The 6,562-nt window shown below is 41.4% G+C and overlaps 1 long non-coding RNA gene across 1 annotated transcript; it reads right to left on the bottom strand.

The window, feature by feature from the left end:
- Positions 1–387: 387 nt before the first annotated feature.
- LOC149334034 (uncharacterized) lies at positions 388–5,622 on the bottom strand. The gene is made up of 2 exons (XR_016284712.1): positions 4,423–5,622; positions 388–2,639 (listed from the first exon to the last, which is right to left on the bottom strand). It is a non-coding gene; the product is annotated as an uncharacterized LOC149334034 (long non-coding RNA).
- Between the last annotated feature and the right edge of the window lie 940 nt (positions 5,623–6,562).

The raw sequence follows: 6,562 nt of genomic DNA, 5'->3' as shown, positions 1-6,562 counted from the left end.
TGAGAAATTGTTTAGAAATTCTTTTGAGTGTACTCATTTCATTGTAATGTGCTGCTTTTGAATTTGTATAGAATTTGGGTACAGTGTTTCAATAACTAATTGGCCACCGCATTGTTATAGGAACACGGCTAACATCCTTTAAAAGAAATACTGTAACAACTTTCTTTTGAAACTAGTTATATGAATTTTACGTAAATCCATTGGAATGCATTTATTTCATTGCAATGTGATGCTTTTGACACTGTATAAGATCTGAGTAATGAGTTCCAATAACTAATTGGCCACCACATTCCTATAGAAGCCCAGCATGTACAATGTAACATATATGATGTAACCACTGATTGCTGTAAGCATGCAAAAAACCATACAGAGCAACAGCACACGACATACAATCAACTAACTTTATTTCACTTAGCAACTTTTACAGCAGCTTATGGAATTGAACGTTTGCAGCTCCTGGTGAGCCTTAGTTATGATGAAACTGATAGGAGACATGGCACACGAACAGTACGAGCACATTTTATTTTGAGACAATCAAGTAATTTTAGATTAATTTTCTGCGCCACATGTGCAACGAAGATCACACCTCAAAGAGTATGTTTTCACGAAAAAACAGTGGAGTAGCGACTCAAACAAATACTGCCTAGCCTTCTGCCTTCAACAGCTCTGAGTATATGCCTGCCTTAATTTTATTCACTTATGCCCTACATAAGGTACACAATGCTAGTCGGAGCCACAGCAAAAGGCTAGCTGCATGTTCATTCTGTGAGAATTAAAAGTTAGAAAGCACTGTATACCTTTATGTAGTATTCTGAAAGGATATCATTTACAGCTGCCCCAAGGATTGCGTGCACAGCAGAGTGAACATGATGAAGGAGTCACAATTGTTTTGAAGAGGACACGTAAGATCTACTTTCCAGAATTAAACTGCCTCTTGTTAAAACAGTACACGCACCTCATTTTGGTGGCATGCTTTCTTCTCCACAGTAATGTAGAAGACACTACTACGCATGGATCACCGGGTGGTATTCAGCTGCAAACTATAAATAATTTATAATTGAATTTTGCTCTCATGCTGTTACGGTTTCAAAATTTGAACAACGAATGTAACGTTAACGTGCCCTTATAGGTCACATGAGGCATGAAAAAACAGCAAATTGCTGCTTCTTCATTTGTTGTCATTCCGGCTGTTGAGGCTGCTTGGCTTTAGCATTGTAGCAAATTAAAAGGACAAAGCAGTGATTATATCAGTTTCTTCATGTCTCCTAGACCTGTAAGCACACTTTGATGTCACAGTGATCGTTCGGCTGTTGAAACCGAAACAGCATGAGAAAGAAATTGAACTGTAAATTATTTAGCGGGCATACTAGAATACCACATAATAATCCATGCCTTACGAATCATTACAAAGCAGAAAACATGCACCCAAAAGTTAGGTGTCTGTACTCCTTTGAGCAGGAATAAATTCTTAATTCAAGCAAGACGCAAAGTACAAGAATGACAAAACAAAGTACATTATTCATTTCTACTCTACATGACTAAAAATCGTCCCATGAGGGTGCAAATTTCAAGGAGTACTTTATGTCTGATACTGAGCAATAATGAACCAGATAGCCATCCTGCATATTACCGTTTGCTACAAGGACGCGCCTTTGTTGGCATTTTAATTCAGACTGGTTTGGACTACTCACTATTAACCACAAAAAAGCTGTACATCGAATCTCTGACTGTGCCAACAAAAGAACTGGTTTCTTTCATTACATATATGTAACTTGTGTTTTCCTACATTGCTTCACATGTACAAATTGATCCAACCATAGGGAATACAGGGCGGCCAGAATAGGATGCTTGACAGTTGGCTGCTCAATAATCCTTGTTAGGTGACAACATAAGCTGTGAATGTCATCTGTTACAGCCCCTTTCTTCACTCAACTGCTGGTGTCCACAAGCAGCTAATACTATACCTATGCATATGCTTTCCTGAGCTGAGTTTAAGTGTTGCCTGGATTCACAATGGTCAGCTTGCCCTACAATCTAAGAGACCATCATAAGCAGGCTGCAAAATTCACTGCTAAAGAAAGCTATGATATGCTGCAGTAATCAAGTGAACTGAACAAAAAGAAAAATGATAAGAAAAGCTATATTCGGTTTAGAGGAGAAACAAAACAAATATTTCGAAAACCAATCTATTTCATTCCTTTGTAGTAAATAGTAAGGAGGATAAATGTGCTGGGATATTAACAACCAACTCAAAGCACACATTTAAAATATTCAAATGCTTGATACAAGATCTGACTTCCTAACTATGCTGGTATAGACATATTTAGTTTAGAATTCATATCTTTTAATTGAGTGCATTATTCTGAAAATAAAAATTGGTCAAAAGGAGGCACTGTTGGTTCATATCGGCACTTCCATCTATTTTTTGGATGTGATCTTCATTGTGCATATCCCACAGTACAATAATTCAATTGCATAGATACCAGCATTTCCATTCATAAACTGTGCTGACCACTTGCAGTAAGCCAATGATGTGACATGGCCGGTAGATTATTAGGTGCATCATTGTTGTCTGTGCAGAGACGAGGAGGTGTCAGGTAGGCACCACCCATGCTTGCCAGTCTGAAGTACCCAGATGTCTGCGTATAGGCCAAAGAAAAAAAATCAGTCAGTGAGACCTAGCACACAACTGCTTTCACACTAATGCAAACAAAAGCATCAATCATATCAGAATCTACAAGCAGTAGTACTCTAGTGATCTAGCTTTGAAGAGTACTAACAGCACAATACAGAAAGTATATGATTTCAAAATAAATGGCATGTACACTTCGAAAAGAACTATAAACACCACCCAGCTGTGACTGATACTGCTGCCAGACTAGAACATTTCATAAGAATGAATAACTATTACATTAGCCTGTAACAGTATTCATCTAATACATATTTATTGCCACTATAATGCAGTGACAATCACAATCACTTTTTTTAGAGAACTAATTCACCTGTCTTCTGTGTTTTACAAGTGACTGATTAATTGCAGTAAGTAAATTAGGTGCAGTAAAAACTGAGAACAGCTGTCACTCAACCTCAGTAGTTCACAGGCAGCACAAAGCGTCTACATCTGAGTCTCTGGGAATGGCCACTCAAACACAGTAATTGCACTCACTAAACATCTGACAAGATGGTAATGCCGACGACCCCCTCGTTAAGCAAAGGGATGGATTCTGATCCTGCTGCATTTAGAAAACTTTTCACTTCCCTGCTCCACTAATGCTGGATTGACACTGCTGAAATAGTTGTAGAAAGATATTAAGTGCGTTAACAATGTCACATAACTATTTTAAACTGCTAGCCAGTATAATCCATTGCATCCATATAAATGACTCCATTCAGTTACATAAATTAAAAACACGATATCTCTAGCACTCTGGTAGCGAGATCAATAAAGCTATATTCCAGTTGCTGCAGAAAAGCAGTGAGATTACAGCCAGGCAAATGAATCAGCACCAATACCACAGACATAACAAAACACAATATAAAATAATAAGCTTTTTACGGCATGACACTACAGTGCAAGTGGGAACATCTCGGCCAAATCCAAGTCTCAGTACTTCTCTCTTTGATAAACTCTGGAGAAACCGCATGCGTCACCATAAATTCCTTCGAAATAAAATTATTTCAAAGCATAGTCGAAAACATCATGCGCAATTTGCGATGGTACAGCCGTAAGTGTGCAATTCATTTTTGCACCAGTACGAAGTATGCTTGAAATGCCAAAAAAAAAAAAACCAAAGCCAGTGCCCACAAACACTCTCTATGAGCGAATAACGCCGGAAAGAGATTAGCAAAAGTTATTTTCGCGGCGAAACTCATCCGCAACATTCCTCTTGCATTTGACGTGCGCAACTCTAGTCGGTTGTAGCTACATCGTCATTCCACTTCTAGGCACTGAACGGCCTGAGTACTGTGAGCATTTGTAACGTGGACTCGGCAGACCATGTTTTGTTCAGCTTGGAATTATACCATGTACACACGCACACATACAAGCACGAAAAAACTAAACGCCGGGAACTACTGCCACTGAGAAGCATACGTCGTTCCAACACAGTGCTTTCCGCTCGTTGGTCCCAATCATCGCAATAATGAGCACAACGATATCATGAGAGTAAAAACATGCAACTGTACTCCATGTCACAACTTCGTCGCTGCGGAGAGGAAGTTATAGGCGCGAAGCGACGGTTTCCGTGGCTGTGTGACAGGTTCGCGGTCACGTGCAAACAGCGCACATGCGGAAGCCGTTGCATCGAACTCAAACTTCTACTGCACTCCGAAGAAGTTGTCAGACAACACCCAGCAGCATTTACAGCACTTCACGCACCCCAGTACAACATTTTGGCAGATAATTTCAAGCACTGTACTCACATTCGTAAGCAATCACACAAGGTCGTTCGTTCTTCCACGTTGATGCCGGCATTGTCACGGCGTGGTGCAGGGCGCAATACGACGTCCAATATCTTGAGAAGAACTTCAGGTGCTTCAGAAGGTCTTTCGAAGCGCGCAGGTCACGCACCAGTTTTGTAGCACATTCGAAAACCACAGCACGAAAACACCACACAAGGCGCAACAGCAACAAAAAAAAACTACGCCCGAAACGCCACCCGGCCGGCCGGCAACAAAAGGAACATGGCGCCGCTGCTGACGACTTTCGGATTGGACTGGATTGGCTTCGGTGTGACTTTTGTTTTATTTTTTGCCGCTGCTCGTGGACGGAGTTTCGGTTTCTGTTTCCTTGGGAGAGCCGGTAACTCTGTGGTGCGAAATTCATTCTGTGTGGCAGGACTCATAATTAGAAGTGCTGGCATTTCTACCAACGTGGTTCTAGACGCTTCTCCCTCCCTTGAGAAGGCAACGCCTGGTTCAGCGTCCTTGAGTCGAGGATCGACTATCAGACTGCGCGGTAGGCGTCCGCATGAAGCGCGCGCACATCTGCTCGGACTAGAAAAGCCAGCATTGCACCTAACATAGAGTTAATACGCACCTAACGACTAAATACTCAAGGTGGGGCCATGCCAGCATGGTAAAGGAATTTTCGTCACACAGTGAAGTTGAATTGTAGGCCTGATAGCTGGTCTGTTGCAAAATGTGGGAAGCGCTTAAAACAAACAATATTTATTAATTTATGTCTACAGATACTAGCGAAGATAAAAAAAAGCACGTTAGGAACATAATCTTAATAATGGGCCTGTTTACTGTAGCGGCTGCCCGTCTCAACTACAGGTTTACTCTTTTGCAAAACTCACGAAGTCAGCCTCTCTTTACAGCGGAAGGGGTCTTTACCATTGAGGTCATTTTTTTTAAGAGGGAGGGGGGGCGGCAGAAATCGGGTGCAGCGCTGGAGAAATATATTGTCCGAAAAATGTCGCGCCTCTTGTGCACGCTTCTGCCTTGTGTTGTTGCGGCGATAAAGGAATTAGGCGCAACTCTGTCAAGCCGTCAAATGAACCGTCACCACGCTGCAGTCGCGACGGAACGGTGAAACGCAGCTTTGCCAGGCCTCAGTGCTGCACCCAACTCCCGACCCTCGCGAGCCGCAACGCCATGGTAAAAGTGTTTTTGCGATGCTGGAAAGGTGACTTACGAAGTTCTGGAGAGGTTCTGCTAATACTGCACCGAATTACTGTCGCACAGTGCGTCGTGTGCTTGGTCGGCAAACATTGCTCGTGGTACAGCACGTGCGCAGCGTTTATGCTATAGACAGGACGCTACGGGAAGAAGGCCCATTTTTTCGCCAAAAAAAAGGAAACAACTGGTGCAGACACAAATCAACAAGAACTCGAAAAAAGGCGAATGCAATGACAGCGATGTACAAGGCTACTCCTATTCATGCTCATTAGTCAGTAGTGAGAGCTGATCGTATTTTGTCTTTCAATGAGGAAAAATATATTCGTTACAGGTATTTGTACGCTTTGTTGATCCAGTTTCTGGAGATTTCAAGTGATCGTAACGGCGGTGAGGTTGTTTTTTTACTCAAGAAAGCAAACGAATACATTGCCGCTGTGTTCTGCCAAATTTTTCTTGAGATCGGTCGTCGATTCAGAGGTGCCTTTCGAAAATTTAATGTTATATGCTTGCGTTGAATTATTTCTAGCTTGCTGATGTGCAGTTTGATTTAAAATTTTACCGGCTTTTAGAGCGAATTGATATAAGGTAGTGAAAACTGCGAACAATATCTATAAAATTTGGCTTAAGAAGTCTTACGAAGAGAATGCAACAGATTCTGTTTTGACTGCGAAAGGAACGAATTCATTTAGCGAAGGCACGAAACAAGCTCTAAAAAATTTGACTCATTTTGAAGCGATACCGAGCCATTTCTATAGAAGTTATTTTGACTGCCAACGAAGCGAGTTCATATAGCGAAGGCGCAAAACAAGCTCTGTAAAATTCGACTCATTATAAAGTCTTACGGAGGAAATTCTATTTAATTTGTTTTGACTGCGAAAGGAGCGAGTTCATATAGCGAAGGCACAAAACAAGATCTATGAAATTCGACTCATTATAAAGT

This window comes from Amblyomma mixtum, chromosome 8 (assembly GCF_055824585.1).
Source record: "Amblyomma mixtum isolate Tamu chromosome 8, ASM5582458v1, whole genome shotgun sequence".
Taxonomy (NCBI): domain Eukaryota; kingdom Metazoa; phylum Arthropoda; class Arachnida; order Ixodida; family Ixodidae; genus Amblyomma; species Amblyomma mixtum.
This window is presented reverse-complemented; position numbering and strand designations above follow the sequence as displayed.